The 17,006-nt window shown below is 37.9% G+C and overlaps 1 protein-coding gene across 25 annotated transcripts in view; it reads left to right on the top strand.

The window, feature by feature from the left end:
* NCOA2 (nuclear receptor coactivator 2) overlaps window positions 1–17,006 on the top strand; it is a 372,907-nt gene that overhangs the window by 166,883 nt on the left and 189,018 nt on the right. For all 25 annotated transcript variants that reach the window (XM_085020186.1, XM_085020185.1, XM_021088456.2 and 22 more), the window contains 1 exon segment: window positions 13,108–13,164. The gene's annotated coding sequence lies outside the window, so the exon portion shown is untranslated.

The raw sequence follows: 17,006 nt of genomic DNA on the forward strand, positions 1-17,006 counted from the left end.
TATTGTTTCCGGGTTATGACAGGCTTGTAGTTTACAACCTGCTGAGCTCAGGTTCCGAGTTTATCATGTACTGTTGGCTGTGTGATGATATTTCACATCTCCTCCATTATTTTTCTTTCCTTGAACTTATAGGAAGCTTTGTCCCTCAAGACTTTATATCAGAGACATTAAGATAATACTAGTCACTAATTTTAAACACAGATGCAGTTACTGAAATTAAATGGCAGTAAGCTATCAGCTGTGAATTAGTGTGCCCCTACATTAAATAATCTAGATCGTCATCAGAATGAAAATACTGTATTAGAAAATTTCATGGCATGTATATACATTCTTAGTCTTTGGAACTCCTAGTTTGAGGAACAATTCAGCTACAATTGGTTGTGTTCCTAGCTGTCTCCCACCTTAGGTTTTAGAATGGTTTTATGTTCCTTTTAAATGCAATTCCTTTGTCAGATAAAAACCCTCATTTTATCACAGCCTTAAATTATTTTTCTTCACTTCTGTCTTTATCCTACAATAACATGGTATTTCTTCCATTTTCTTTGCTTATAATAAGCACAGTAAGCTGATAATTGTATAATCTTGTTGGTGAAACATTTTAGAGCAGTTCATTGGGTTGTATTGGGTGAATTCATTGGGCGAATTGATGTTTGGGATGTTTTCGTAGTAGCTGGCTGTTGGAAAGCATCTTCTTGATAATAGATCCTTTCTTCTGGGGAGAATAAGGAGATGGTTGGAACAGGACAAGCTGAGGAGCAGAGCCTGGCGGCAGGGGAGGGCAAGCATGGAGGGCTTGCGCTCAGTCAGGGGCAGCATTCCACCCGAAGTTCTTTCTTGAGCTTCACCTTGAGGGAAGTCATTTAATCTCTCTGGCTTTGACTTTCCTCATCTGCAAGATGGAGTTGATAGATGACAATTTATGGAAAATATTAAAACTAATGCTCATAAAATTAGTATCAGAGTAACCCACACCTAATATTTAATGCAAGGTGGCTCTCCTTGTTCTGTATGTTTAGCACATTAGATCACTCATCTCCAAATCACTCAAGATTTATTTCCATCTTGTGTTGTTAGATATTTTGTCTGTGAATTCTAGATTAAAACTAAGCCACAAGCCTCTCTCATACTTTTTTTTGTACATACATAACTCCTTTCCTTGGTGGGAAGGAAGACACATGTTTGATGATGATTTCCATAGCAGACAATTAAGACATCACAGCAAGGCCAGCACTTTTAGGATAATATTTGTTTATGGGTTCATGGAAACTCCAGTAATCAGAGGATGTACATCATTGTCAGGAGAGGTACTAATCTCTTTGAGCCTCAGTTTTACATCTGCAAAACTGATTGATTATAATATATTGTTTCCAAGTTTCTTCTAGACCTGTTTTTTTGTTGTTGTTGTGTTTTTGTTTGTTTGTTTGTTTGTCTTTTGTCCTTTTTTTTAGGGCCACACCCATGGCATATGGAGGTTCCCAGGCCAGGGGTCCAATCAGAGCTGTAGCTGCTGGCCTAGGCCAGAGCCACAGCAACGCAGGATCCGAGCCGCGTCTACAACCTACATCACAGCTGACGACAATGCCGGATCCTTAACCCACTGAGCAAGGCCAGGGATTGAACCCTCAACTTCATGGTTCCTAGTTGGGCTCGTTTCCGCTGTGCCATGACGGGAACTCCTACACCTGTACTTTGATGCAAAATGGTGTTATTGCCACAGGATCCAATTTTCTCCAATGTTTTTATCATAAGCTAAACACAATAAAGTGAAAAATTGTGTTATAGTTTTGTTTTTTGTTTTTTTTTTAAACAAAATAGGAACTCTATGGCCCATACAATGAATCACATCTCTGATGAAGTATCTTTTTGGATCGTATTTCTTCTGAGTGACATTTGGGTCTATGGATTGACTCTGAAATCATACAGAGAGACAATGAAAAATTGACCCGGTATTAAATGTACTCCAAGGATAAGCTGTCCATTTTCCACTTAGTAAATTGTAGTGCTTTTTTCCTATTAGTCTGGTGCTCATTTTTAGAATTACATATTCTTTTTCAGCCTCTTAATTTTGCTTTACTTGATTATATCACAGGAAATTGTAATTTTACTCAAAGGGGGAAAAAAACTTTAACCTGTGTTATAAAATGACATCTGTGAACATATATTACACACATGTGAGCTGTTTTCAACTTGAAAAAAATAGCATTGTTTAGGTGCTTGCTACTTTTTTTTTTTTTTTTTTTGGTTTCTTTTTAATGGATCAGAGAGCTGCCAAGCAGGCAGGCAGTATGGTAGGAATGTAGGGCCTGGAGTCACGTGGAGCAGGTTTGAGACTCTGCTCCATCACACATTCTTTGACTTTAGACAAATTGTGTTGCCTCTTCTTGGGAGCTGTATAAGATCGTTTTTAAGGAGACAGTCTCCAAAACTCTTTCATACTGGGAGGGGAGGGGCTGGTGGTAAAGAATCTCACCTTTATTATGTTGAAACCTGGATATGGTCATACACTGTGGGAAGCTGCAGCCTCCTGCGGGGCGTGGGGAGTGACAGTGGCTCTCATTTGGGTAAGAGACCCATCCTCAGAGAGGAAACACAAACTCAGAAGGGAGGTTTTGGTGGGCAGAAGATTTTTGCTGGTTCCTGTGATGCTAGCGCTGCTGGGTATTGGGGCTTAAGAATCCCCCTGTCCTGTGTGTAGACAGGACCATATAGTTTTAATGTTAGTTCTGATTCACTTCCTTTTGTCGCCCAATAGTCTTGAGGTAATTATTATCCAGGCTTGTCTGTGTTGCTCTCAGGGATGTGAGAGGAGGCTTCTAAGGCTCATTTTGTTTCAGGCAGAGTGGGTAGTGCAGCATTAATTGGAGGAAAACCCAAGGAGAAGGTGAGTTTCTGAGAGGAGCTCACAGATTTATCCCTTTTCCCTAAGTAGATTTTTTTCCCTCTGTTGTTGGTATTTGCAGGGTATATATATATATATATATATATATATATATTTATATTTATTAAGGAAGGTTGCCTTTCCTGTCAAGCTGATTTATTGTAAAAAATAAATTGATAATCTGTGTTAATCCTCTACTATTCTGATGTATAGAGTGTCTATGAGGTAGGCTGTAGTACTGTTCTCCGTTCAGAGAGAATGAGAGGGAACATTCAGGGCAAAATTATTCACACTATTGGGAGAAAAACAGTTAAAATTCTACTCATAGTTTTCTGGGACCTTTTATTTTAGGAGGATAGATGGATTGTCAGGTTGGTATGTTCTAGTTTTGGTAGGCGTCATCCTTGAGCCTTTTATTTCTGTTTAAGAAAGATTAATTCCTGCCCAATGCATTCTTTCTTTTCTCCCCTCTAATTCTATGAAAAACTACTATTGTTTGAATTTTGGGCTAAGCACCCTAATTAAAGCCCCAGGGCAGTTCCCTGGTGGCCTGGCAGGTTACGGATTTGGTGTTATCACTGCTGTGGTGAGGGTCACTCCTTTGGCACAGGTTCGATCCCTGGCCAAGGAACTTCTGCATTCTGCAAGTATAGCTCTAAACAAAAACAGAAACAAAACAAAAAAAGCCCCAGGACTTCTTCTGCAGGAGCAGTGTTGAAAAGTCACTAATTCAGTTGCAGGTTCATCAAAGGTGGAGGAAACCTTACCTTTGCCCTCAAGTAGCTCACAGTCTAGAGAAGGCAGATTTCAGTGTACGGTAATCATGATAGTGATCATTTGTACATGTTGTGTGCAAATTCTTACTTCCTGTTCACCTGTCAACACTTAAACTTCCCCTACTATGCTTTGCACCTTTATCATTCCAATGAAACTCTTCTTAGGAAGGTTTGAGCAATTTCTGCTTGCTTAATCAAGTAGACACTATGTATTCTCACCACTTAGCATTGAGCAACATTGACTGCCCTCTCCTTCTTGGAACTGTCTCTCATATCTGTAATACCTCTCTTTGCTGGTCTTCCTCCTGCCTCTTATGTAATTTCTTCTCATTCTCTTTGGCCAGTTCCTTTTCCAGAAGTGTTTTTTTTTTTTTTTTTTTTTTTCTTTTCTTTGTCTTTTTCCAGGGCCATACCTGCGGCATTTTGAGGTTTCCAGGCCAGGGGTCTAATCCGAGCTGTAGCCACCAGCCTACACCAGAGCCACAGCAATGCAGGATCCGAGGTGCTACATCACAGCTCATGGCCACACCAGATCCTTAACCCATTGAGCCAGGCCAGGGATCAAACCCTAAACCTCATGGTTCCTAGTTGGATTCATTAACCACTGAGCCACGATGGGAACTCCTAGAAGTAGGAGTTTCTTAGGGCTCAATTCCAGACTCTCAGGACTGTGTTCTTTATATCTTCTAAGAAATCTTAACCATTTCTATGAATTTAAATGCTAGTTTCAGGTTAATGAATCTAAATTTAGGATCTTTAGTCCTCTTTCAAATTTCAGCCATGTACATTCAACTGCATATGGAATGAATTTTCCATCTTGGTCTGTCTCTGTGACTAGAATATTACTGTTTGGAGAGTTACTGTTTTATGAGAGTTGCATTACTATACTGACTCTGATGTGATAGATGAGAGACAAAATTGAAAGGAATGGTTATATGAGATGGGTATTTTATTTTTCATTATCTTGTGCATTTCAATTGTGCATGTGTACCTACTTGTAGCTTAGGAGTTTCTAAATAGACAATATATCCTTTTCTATACATCTATTTTAATTATGTCTTATGAATTTCTTATATTTTGTATGGATGAAAAGTTTTAAATTATAAATTTAAATCTACATTTTAAAAAATTGCAGTGTACTTGATTTATAATATTATATGTCTCAGATGTACAACATAGTAATTCACAGTTTTTAAAGATTATACTCCATTTATAGTTATTATAAAATATTGGCTATATTCTCTATGCTTTATAGTATAGCATTATTTATTTTATATATAGTAGTTTGTACATTTTAATCCATTACCCCTCTCCCCCTTCCCTCTCCTCACTAGTAACCACTGTTTTTTTCTCTATACCTGTGTCTCTTTTTTGTTACATTTACTAGTTTTCTTTATTGTTTTAGATTCCACATGTAAATGATAACATACTTTTCTGACTTAATTCACTAAGCATAATAATCTTCCAAGTCCATCCATGTTGTTGCAAATATTAAACCTACTTCATTTTTTAAATGACTGCGTCATATTCCATTGTATGGATGTGTGTGTGTGTATATATATCTCACACCTTGTTTACCCATTTATATACACCGAATCTGGTTTACTCATCTCTCTGTTGATGGACACCTAGATTGCTGCCATATATTGTTGTAAGTAAAGCTGCTGTGAACATTGGAATGCATGTGTCTGTTTGAATTAGTGTTTTTATTTTTGGATAATTTGCCCAGAAATAGAATTGCTAGGTCAGATGGAAGTTCTGTTTTTAGTTTTTGAGGTACCTCCATACTGTTTTCCATGGTGGCTGCACTGATTTACATTCCCTCCACCAGTGTACAAGGCTTCCTTTTCTCTATATCCTCACTAACATTTGTTACCTGTCGTCTTTTTGCTGATAGCCATTCTGACGAGTATCAAGTGCAATCTCATTGTAGCTCGAGCTGCACTTCTTTGATGATTAGCAATGTTGAGCATATTTTCATGTACCTGTTGGCCATTTGTAAGTTTTACTGAAGACTTAGGTCTTCTGCCCATTTTTTAATCAGGTTAAATCTCTGGTTGGTAAATTTATGATTAATTGTAGTTTTTGCAACATTTTATTAAATTGAATTCAAATAACAAAAGAACATTTTAAGATTGACTTTCAATTAATTTTAAGCACCAGATTTAGAAACTGAAGATTTCTCTGAGTGAATTAAGTTAGCTATATGTATAATAGAATGAATAGTTGAAAGAAGAATTAGAAGGTTAATTAATATTTATACGTATAAGAGCTAAATGTCATTTTTAGGGGGTCTTGACATAATACCACTGACCCTCTTAGAAGAGCCTTTGAAAAATGAAAATTATTTGTTAAAGAGTTTGACTAGTTAATGAGTCATTGTGTACAATGTAGGTGGAACTCTTTAAACAAAGAAAACATAAGCCTGTCCATATTATATATAGAAGTTAATCGGTTAACTTATAAATTATTCTTCTGTAGTCTCAGTGGTATTTTTAGCACCATTAACGTAATAATTTGGAAAGAATTTAACTTTGATTATGTAGTACACATTATTTACATTATTACGAATTTTACAACACAACTTTGGATTTTTAATATAATATTTTATTAAAATGAAAAGTATATTTTAGGACATTTTAATGTTATGCAAAATATATGTTATATACATCAAATAAAAATATAATATATAAAATAGTTCTCCGGAATTCCCGTTGTGGCTCAGTGGAAACAAACCCCAACTAGTAGCCATGAGGATTTGGGTTCGATTGCTGGCCTCGCTCACTGGGTTAAGGATCCGGCGTTGTCATAAGCTGTGTGGTGTAGGTCGCAGATTTGGTTTGGATCCCATGTACACTGGCAGCTGCACCTCTGATTTGACCCTTAGCCTGGGAATTTACTTATACCACAGGTGCGGCCCTAAAAAAGAAAATTCTCATAATTTTCTTGAACTTATGACTTTCCTCTTGATGTTATATGATTTGAAGCATGCTGAGGTAAAGGTGTGTTTTATGTTCAGTTGCTTGGAGGTTTTCGTGCTAAAAGTAGAAAAGTAAGTTTATTGTGCTAATCATGCATTCTGGTTATACACTTGTGGTGGGTAGTGTTCAGATACGCTTAGCTGGAACTGTAGAAAATTCTCAAGTAATTTGAGCAGTACTTCTAGCTGTTTCTTCCTTTCCCCACGTGCTCTCTTCATTTCTACCAGCCTTTCTGACTAGCTTGGTGACTGAGGTGTTCCTGGCTAAATAACAAGATCAATAATAATAGGACCTCTGTTGGGACATGAAGTATGGCTGCTGTATGGTTTCCCTTTGCTTAGTCATCTCTTGCCAGTAGCACGTGCCATTAATCTGTTGTCCATCAGAAATCAAGTTTGTTGTTACAGTTGGTAAATATATTTTCATTTGCATACCAACACTGATGTATTAGTTGATGACTTCCTTTGAGTGGTGGCAACTTTGAGAAAATTGTGAGGCCACATTTAAGTCTGGAAAAATAATGTCATGATTCATGAACAGAGTCAGCCAGGAGTGTGTGATGTGGGGAAAGTGCCACATTTTTTTTTTTTTTTTTTGCTTTTTAGGGCTGCACCCATGGCATCTGGAGGTACGCAGGCTAGGGGTCGAATTGGAGCTACAGTTGCCGGGCACAGCCACAGCCACACCAGATCCGAGCCATGTCTGTGACCTACACCACACCTCACAGCAACGCTGGATCCTTAACCCACTGAGCGAGACTAGGGGTTGAGCCTGCAACCTCATGGTTCTTAGATTTGTTTCCACTGCACCATGTCGGGAACTCTGGGAACATGCTGCTCTTGTTCATACCATACCAAACACTCAAGAAAACCATTTTCAGGCTGATCACATTTTTGGCCATCTTTTTCAAATCAAGTTGGCAAAAGTGATAGCATTATCAAAATCTCCATGGTAGCCCAGTGGGTAAGAGCGTGCATGGACTTAGCAGTCAGACTCTAAGTTAGAACCCAGGCTTTGCTGTCATATCTGCTCTATGACCTTGGACTTGACTTCACTTCTCAGTTACGTTTCTGGATCTACCAAATAGTGATGATAGTTGCAGTACCTACCTCATAAGGGTTGTTAGGAAGATTAAATTTGAAACAAAAGCCCAGTATTCACAGTGCTCAATGATTGATAGCTGCTGTTAGTGATGATGATAGTGTTAAACCAAAACAGCAAAACACCGCCTCCCTCCATTCTGCTAGTGATAAAGAATTACAGATGTCAGGAGCTCTCCTCGTGGTGCAGCGTAATGAACCCGACTAGGGTCCATGAGGACACAGTTTGATCCCTGGCCTCGCTCAGTGGGCTAGGGATCCGGCGTTGCCATGAGCTATGGTGTAGGTTGCAGATGAGGCTTGGATCTGGCATTGCCATGGCTCTGGCACAGGCTGTCAGCTGCAGTTCCGATTTGACCCCTTGCCTGGAAACTTTATATGTCACAGGTATGGCCCTAAGGAAAAAAAAATTACAGGTGTCATTTTGTTTTTTTCCCAGCCTTCTTTGCATCCTTTGACTCTGCTCCTATTAATTAAAAAATAATAATAATTTCAAAAAAATACAAGATTTGAGCACATCGCCTCCAAACCCTCCCCTGCCCTTTAAAAAGTCACCAGCCTGTAGCTTCAGTACTGCCAGCGATCTTTTGATGTATGATAAGTTTTTTCCCCTAAAAATGTTATTGTGCTAGTTGGTGCTCTACTTGGCAAATGTTTACACTACCATTTGCTACTAGAACTGCTTTTAATCCTTAGGCGCCTTTACTTAGCTGTCCCATTGGAAGATAGATAGCAGAGGTGCAGAAGTACATTTTTAAAAAATCATTAAAAATTTTTTAGCATAAAAATTTGGTATTATTTGCATACCATAAAATTTACCCATCTTAAGTGTATTTAAAAGAAGAGGTTTTTTGTTTGTTTGTTTGTTTTTGTCTTTTGCCATTTCTAGGGCTGCTCCCTCAGCATATGGAGGTTTCTAGGCTAGGGGTCTGATAGGAGCTGCAGCCACCAGCCTACACCAGAGCCACAGCAACTCGGGATCTGAGCTGTGTCTGCAACCTACGCCACAGCTCCCGGCAATGCCAGATCCTTAATCCACTGAGCAAGGCCAGGGATCGAACCCTCAACTTCATGGTTCCTAGTCGGATTCGTTAACCACTGAGCCACGACGGGAACTCCAAAAGAAGAGTTTTAATACATTTTTGTGTCACATGTTTCTTACACATCTTCAGCATCACGTTAGTCCAGTCTTAGAATAATTCAGCGAGCCCCCAAAGTGTCCATTTCTGGTCATTCCCCATGTACATTCCCAGTCATAGGATACTACTGATCTTTTTTCCTTCTGTGGTTTTACTTTTTCTAGATATTTCAAATAAATGGAGTTGTCTTTGTGTCTGGCTTCTTTTCTTCAGCACAGTGTTTTTGAAGTTCATTTGTGTTATTGCCTACATCAGTAGTCATTCCTGCTTTTTGTTGACTGGAATTGCATTGTGGCAATCTACACATTCTGAAAAATCCGTTCTCCAATATGTTTGAATTGTTTCCAGTTTTAGGCTATTTGCAACCTAACTGCCAGGAACATTCTTGTCTTACTCTTTGTGTGCTTATCTGTGCCCAAGAGAAATGAAAACACACCTTGGTGTGAAATTATTGGTTTCTATGATGAGAAGCTTACAAATTGTTTTTCAAAATGGCTGTGTGATTGCACTTTCCCACGAGCAATGGCTGCGATGTGAGGGTTCTTTTTTCTTCATATTCTTGTCAACATTTTATATGGATGTTCCCAGACTAGTGGTCAAATTGGAGCTGCAGCTTCTGCCCTATACCACAGCCACAGCAACACCGGATCGGAATTGCCTCTGCAACCTACATTGCAGCTTGCAGCAATGCTGGATCTGTAACCCACTGAATGGGGCTGGGAATCGAACCTGCTGCCTCCTCATGGATACTAGTTGGGTTCGTTACTGCTGAGACAAAACCCCTTGTTTTGGTTTTAATTTCCAGTTTCCTCATGACTTATGGTGTTCAGCACTTCTCTTGTACATTCCGCGTGATATCTATGTTACTCATCTTAAAAAGTTGTTTATTATTATATTGTAAAAATCCTTTATATAGTCTACAGACATCCTTTATTAGATAACTATTTAGCTCTTTATATGTTCTTCATATGTAGACCTTATCAGATAATTATTTTGCCATTGTTTTCTCTCAATCTGGCTTGTGTTTTCCCCTTTAAAATTATTTCTTTTGAAGAGCAGGAGTTTTAATTTTAATGGAATTCAACTTAGTTTTTTTCTTTTATGGTCTTTAAAATTTTTTTCTTTCCTTTTATGCATATGTTATACTTAAAATTTTTTTTTCCTAATCCACAATCATTTTCTCCATGTGCCTTCTTCCACACAACTACAAGCTTTATAGTTTTGGTTCTTACTTTTAGATCTATTATCTAATTCATTTTGAGTTACTTTTTGTAGATGGTGCAACGTAAGGGTTAATGTTCTTCTCCCCCCTCCATGTGTTTAACCAGTTTTGGGTACCATTTATTGAAATTTACCATTTACCAATACCCCAGTGTTTGGATTTTTGTAACTTTATAGTAAGATTTCAATTCAAGTAGTACTTTCAACTTCTGGTCTAAAAGTAGCCCCCGTTCAGAAATTTCCCAGCAGCCTCCATGTCTGTGTCTCTGGGGGATTGTGGGCAAATAAAGCCATTAAGACATCTCAGGGAACATCAGTGCTATTTGGGTTTGGGTCAGCCTGAATTACCTGTCACTTTATTGAGTTACCTGTCACAGCTGGCAGCATTTAATGGATCATATAGTTCCAGCAGAATCATAACTGTGTATAATGCCTACTATGGCCCAGGTGCTTTATGTAATTATCTCATTTAATGCTGCCGAGGTGCTCCAAAGAGGACATCATTCTCATTTTAAAGTTGAGTCCCCAGTAACCTTTTACTGGTCACACACCTAAGCAGCTGCTAGTGATAGAACAATATCAGCAGCAGAATTTACATGAGAAGGCCAGGTTCTGAAACCTTACCTGTTTGATGATCTTAAACAGGTTCTTTCAGATATGTGCTTTCCTAGGTTCTTTCAGCTCCTTCCTGCGTCCTTCTCATAGTGACCTATTGCTTTGTGGAGAGGAGGTTTATCTTTTTTGTTTGTAAGAGGAAATAGGAGGAAGAGTGAAAAAAGGCATGAGTCCTTCTTCCTTTTCTTGGAAGTTTCCTGTCTTTGCTTCTGTCACTCTTCCCCTCCAAACTCCTAAAGTGGCTTCCCAAAAACTATCAGGACTCATCAAAGAGTAGTGGGGTGTTGATTTGTTGTAAGGTTGTCATTGCCAGTCTGTTGCTTTAAATAGCTATTATTTTTTCTTAGTGACTTACAAAATAGTTTGTAATTTTGTGTTTCATGAATTCTTCTGGTTAAAATGTTACCGACGGTATCATACTATACTGTGGACTGCCTTTATGTCTTTCTTTGGTTTGGATTCATTAGCAATTTTTCTTCGTTATATTAGCACATTAATAAAAAAACATTCTGAATGGTATAGATCAAGCAATAATTGTTTAACATCATCATTCATAAGTTTTAGCTCTTGACTGTTGCATAGTATGATGTCCTTGAACAAATTGGTTGTTATGGAATTAGAATGGGCTTAGGGAGGCTGGCACAGTACTTGTGCCCCAGTAGTGCTGGGAAGAATTGATGGCTCCTCTTACATAACAGTTTATTACACTGCTTACAGACTGTCACTTGAGGAGAATCTATTCGTTTTATTTACTGTGATAATTTCTTATTTGCATACAGAGTTCCTTTTATTTTTCATGAATCATCTCTGCCTAATACCCTAGCTGCATTTCATTACTTATGATGATCTCCAGACTGATCGAGTCCTGGTTAAAATCAAAATGCATTTTTTTCCCATTTCTTTCCCCTTTAGACCTCTCAGATTATGAAATCAGATGTTTCTAGTGCTCTAGAAAAATGACGATTTGGATATTAAATTAACATTAGCTTCTTTCTATTATTTAATAATTTTTCTCTTATTGGGTTCTATCTAATACTCTAAAGAGTAAAGGGCTCTTAAGAGAGTTAATACTGTTTTAAGTTTGATAATGAATCAGAGTGTGAATTATTACAGATTGCTGTCACTTGAAGGAAAAGAAAATGCAGTAGCTCAGTTGTGAAAACATTCCTTGAAGCTGATTAAATCTAGTAGTAGATAAATGTTATAATAAAGACATACTACTGTCAGTAGCAGTCACACAGTTTTTCTTAGATCCATAATATACACAAAGTGGTAAACATTGATACACATAAAATATCACAGGCACATATCTGTTGTGTTTGTATTCCTTTCTGTGCATCTTGGAATAAACCTTTGGTGCAGTGGAAGTGATTCTTCTGTGGATCAGAGAAAGTGCTGCTGGGTCCTTCATTGTTAAGCTCTTTGTTCTCAAAGATCACACCCAGAAAAAAGAAACTTGGAGAGCAGTTGCCCTCATTATTGAAAATGTCCAATCCTGCCTTTCCTAATCCACTCTTACTCTTGCAAATTATCATGTAGAGCATTATTTTTGCATCTTTTTACACAAGAATTTTTAAAAATTTATTTATTTTTTATTTTTTTGCTCTTTAGGGCTGTACCAGAGGCATATTGAGGCTAGGGGTTGAATTGGAGCTACAGCTGCAGGCCCATGCCACAGCCACAGTAACGGGGATCCCAGCTGCATCTGCAACCTACACCACAGCTTACAGCAATGCTGGACCCTCAACCCACTGAGGGAGGCCAGGGATTGAATCCGCAACCTCATGTTTACTAGTGGGATTCGTTTCCGTTGTGCCATAGTGGGAACTCCTACTCAAGAATTTTTTTGAGAAATTATTCACTTTTGAATGTCTGACTTTAAACAGTTATGGCATAATTTTTATTTCAGTAATCTCAAGCTTTTCTATTGCATATAGGCAAACTATGAATCACAACAAATTAAGGTAATTAAACATCCATTCATTTACCAGGCATTTCCTCCGCTCTCTGATACTGTATGCTGGGCACTGGGCTAGCCTGAGGAGTACAGTGTGGAAATGAGTAGGTCAGGCTTCTGCTTTTATTCAGCTTTCAGTGCTAGCAATTAGACAGGCAGCTACAAGAAAGTGTAATAAGTGTTACGGCGGGAACTCAAAATGTGTTGAGTAGACACCTCATAATTCTTACTGAAATTGGGCCTTACGTATTTTACATTAGCTTATACAAATAGAAGTTTCACAGCAAGTCTGCTTCCTGATTTACCATGCGGTTTAATGGAGAGATGTTATTTTTGAGTATTACTTGTATATTGGTTGTAAGAAAAATTACATCTACTCTAAGGAATCTAACAGGATTCTACATTTTTTATTCATATTTGTTTGTTTCTTTATATTTCAGATTTCTCTTGGATTTGGCTACAAACTTATAGATCTTCTGCACTGTGTACAGGCACAGGTGAGTTAAAAATAAGCTTTCCTATTGGTTTATTTTGATTTTTTAAGTAAAGTCAAATATTTAACATACCCTTTATAGTTTGGCAAAATAGTATGTAAATAAAATGAATATAAATTAAAAAAATGTGTATTTGTCTACATGTGTTTAACTATGAAAATTCACTGAGCGTGTTAGAAATGATGTTTGAAGGTAAAATAGCTATGTCTGTTTATTGGTGTTTTCTGTGTGTATTTGGGAAGAGTTTATGAATTTATCCATTGGGTGAGGTGACGTATAATTTCATAGCCTGGCAAATTTACATTTGTGAAATGAATTTATATTTATTTTCATATGTAAATAAAATAGCTACTATAGATTTTGGCAGCAAATTTCTGTCTTTATGTGGGTAGATTTAATGAATAGACTTTTCTTGTCCAGCTAGTCTGAAATAGCTTTTCAGTCACTCTTTATCACACAATCCTGATTTATTTTTATCATAATATTTATCAAAGTGATATATTCTTTTTAGTCTCCTCTACTAGAATATAGAGTCCATGAACATTGGGGCATTTTGTCTTGTGAAAAACAGTATCCCTAACCCTCAGGTTAGTGCTTGTTAAATAGAAGACTGAATAAACATTTGTTACAGTAATTGTTGACTAATACACATTAAGAATTTATTTAGGAGTTGTTGCTCTGGTGCAGCCGCTTAAGAATCTGACTGCAGCGGCTCGGGTCACTGAGGAGCTGAGGGTTTGATCCTTGGCCTGGCGCAGTGGGTTAAAGGATCCATTGTTGCCGCTTCTGTAGCATACCTCGTAGGTGTGGCTTGGATTCAATCCCTGGCTGGGTAACTTCCATATGCTGCAGGCCATAAAAAGGGGGAAAAAAAAGTACTTATATTCAATCTTTGAACTTTGCATCTGTACATAAATGGTAGAAATAGTTCCTTCTGCTTATTTCTAAATATGAAATTAATTTATATCAGATACTTAAAATATATCACTCTTACATGTTCAAGGAAATTATGTGTTAGATATGTTACGTACTGAAGCATGATTATTCAGGGTAGAATTCAGAGGGTGGTGCTTCCAATTCTGTTTTTATTTTGTCACTACCTTAGAAGGTTCTTGGTTGAGCTCAAATGGTAGATGAACCTGGAGCAAGTGTGAGAGCTTCTCACCTCCTTACTCTACCATGCTCCCATATTGGATATCCTTTGTGACGTCTTTATGGATAACAAAGTAGTTTTGAAAGTAATTGTCCAGAGTTCCTATTGTGGCCTTAGTGGTAACAAAGCTGGCTAGTATCCTTAAGGATGCAGGTTCGATGCCTGGCCTTGCTCATTGAGTGGGTTAAGGTTCTGGTGGTGTTGTGCAGGGCAGCAGCTGCAGCTCCAGTTGGATCCCTAGCTTGGGAAATTCCATATGCTGAAGGTGTGGCCCTCAAAAGCAAAAAATAAATAAACAAATAAATAAATAAAATTTAAGAAAAAGTAATTGTCCAGTTTTAGTCTCTGAAAACCAAGTAAGTTAGAAATTTACCACTACCTGTCACTATATACAAAATGCAATTTACTTAATTCATTTTCTCTTTGTAGGTTGGGTGGAATTTTTGGTCATTTTTCTGTCCTTTATAATGATGTTTGAATTCATTATCAAAGATAGCGATATGCATACGCTGACCACCTGTTTCCTTGTGTCCTTGGCTGTTTTCTTTAATTGTTCCAGGATGTTAGTGCTACTGTTGGGTTCCTGTGTCTTGTTTTCTTGTGTGTTTTGTTTTTAATCTGTTTCAGATTCTTCAGGCTTGATCTCTCCTGCCACCCTGAGTTTTCATTTATAGAAATAACTAAGTCTGACTTTTAGGTTATTTTTTTTTTAAGTGAAATTTTAGGAATTACATAGCCAGTTTTTATTCACATCTAATTTATAAGTGCAATTTGCAGGGATTCCTTTGATAATACTAATAATAGCAGCTATTACTTATTCCTCCCTTACTGTGTGCCAGGCATTATGTAAGTGCTTTTCATTATCTTCAGAATAACAGATAAGGAAATTGAAGCTTACAGAGGTTAAATGACTTTTCCAAGGTCATATCAAGTAAGTGGCATTTTGCTACTCCAAAGACTTTGATCTTAACCCCTGAGCTCCATTTTCTGCCTAAATAGCCCTGAATATAAGCATATTTGTGGCAATAAGTGTAATATAAGAAAACTGTATGTATTTGAGGACTTTAAAATTAACTTGATATGAAGTATTATTTTGCTTATGTTTCATTAGCTGGTCTTAACTTTTAACCTTTATTTCTATCTGGGGAATATGACAGCTCATTTGAAATTTAATGACAACCTAAACAACTTACATTTCTGCCCCAGCACTTCATTTCATGGTCACTTCGAGGGGTCAGGTACAGGGGGAGAAGCCATTCAGATTCCTTTTTCTGTTATAAACATGGGAGACTATGAATCGGCATTCTTTATTCTTTTTTTTTTTTTTTTTTTTGTCTTTTTGCTATTTCTTGGGCCGCTCCCGCGGCATATGGAGATTCCCAGGCTAGGGGTCGAATCGGAGCTGTAGCCACTAGCCTACACCAGAGCCACAGCAACGCGGGATCCGAGCCGCATCTGCAACCTACACCACAGCTCACGGCAACGCCAGATCCTTAACCCACTGAGCAAGGGCAGGGACCGAACCCGAAACCTCATGGTTCCTAGTCGGATTCGTTAACCACTGCGCCACGACGGGAACTCCGGCATTCTTTATTCTAATATTCTTTGTAATATTAGAAATTTTAGGTTATGACTGGTATATGTAGTTTGTTGGATGAATCACTTTTCCTCCAGAGAACAGATTTTGTGAAATATTGTGACTATGGAATACTTAGAACCCTTATCTTGGAACTCGTAATAACTTATGACTCTGGGGGAAATTATTTAAGGAATGAAGTGACATGGCTGAGGTAAAGCAGGATTCATTCTAATAGACCTTCAGCTTTCCTCATTTAATTTATTTTCAAGGATGAGTGGGACATACCCTATATTGCAGGTCCTAAATGATTAGTATTGTGCACAAAATATTCTTGAAGGCGATGTCGTTGTAATATCTTAAAATGTTGGTTGGAAATCATGATTAAGGATACTACTTCATGCTTTCCTAAAGGATTGTATTTGTGAGTTTAAGTACAAAGTCCAGATTTGAGTACATGGTTAGGGAATTCTGTAGTTTGAATTTAAAAAGACAAAATCTATTTAACAGATTGACCTATGCTTCTTTTTTTTTTTTTTTTTTTTTTCTTTTGTCTTTTTGCCATTTCTTGGGCCGCTCCCACAGCATATGGAGGTTCCCAGGCTAGGGGTCGAATCGGTGCTGTAGCTACTGACCTACGCCAGAGCCACAGCAACTCGGGATTCGAGCCACGTCTGCAACCAACACCACAGCTCATGGCAATGCCAGATCCTTAACCCACTGAGCAAGACCGGGGATCGAACCCGCAACCTCATGGTTCCTAGTTGGATTCGTTAACCACTGAGCCACAATGGGAACTCTGAGACCTATGCTTCTTAATCGAAAGCTGCAACAGTGTTTCCATTGCAGTCTCACATTTTTAGTATTTTCAGAGTTAGCCAATAAAATTTTTTGTAGAATTGATAGTCAAAATAGGAGCAAGTGTTAGATAAATCTGTTGGACAGTAAGCCTCGAAATGTAATTTTCCTTTTACTGTGGAAAACTGGACTCACTGTGGATTCATATATATTTTGAATTTGCCTGTAAGTTTATTTCTGTGTGTTAGCGGTATCCGAGAGCACAGCTGGGGTGGGTGTGTGAAGAATTGTTCAGATGCCCTCGGTAGAGAGTTCTCC

This window comes from Sus scrofa, chromosome 4 (assembly GCF_054392235.1).
Source record: "Sus scrofa isolate SSC_HxYL_T2T_F1_AM1 chromosome 4, Sscrofa_HxYL_maternal_Yorkshire_Landrace_v2.0, whole genome shotgun sequence".
Lineage (NCBI taxonomy): Eukaryota > Metazoa > Chordata > Mammalia > Artiodactyla > Suidae > Sus > Sus scrofa.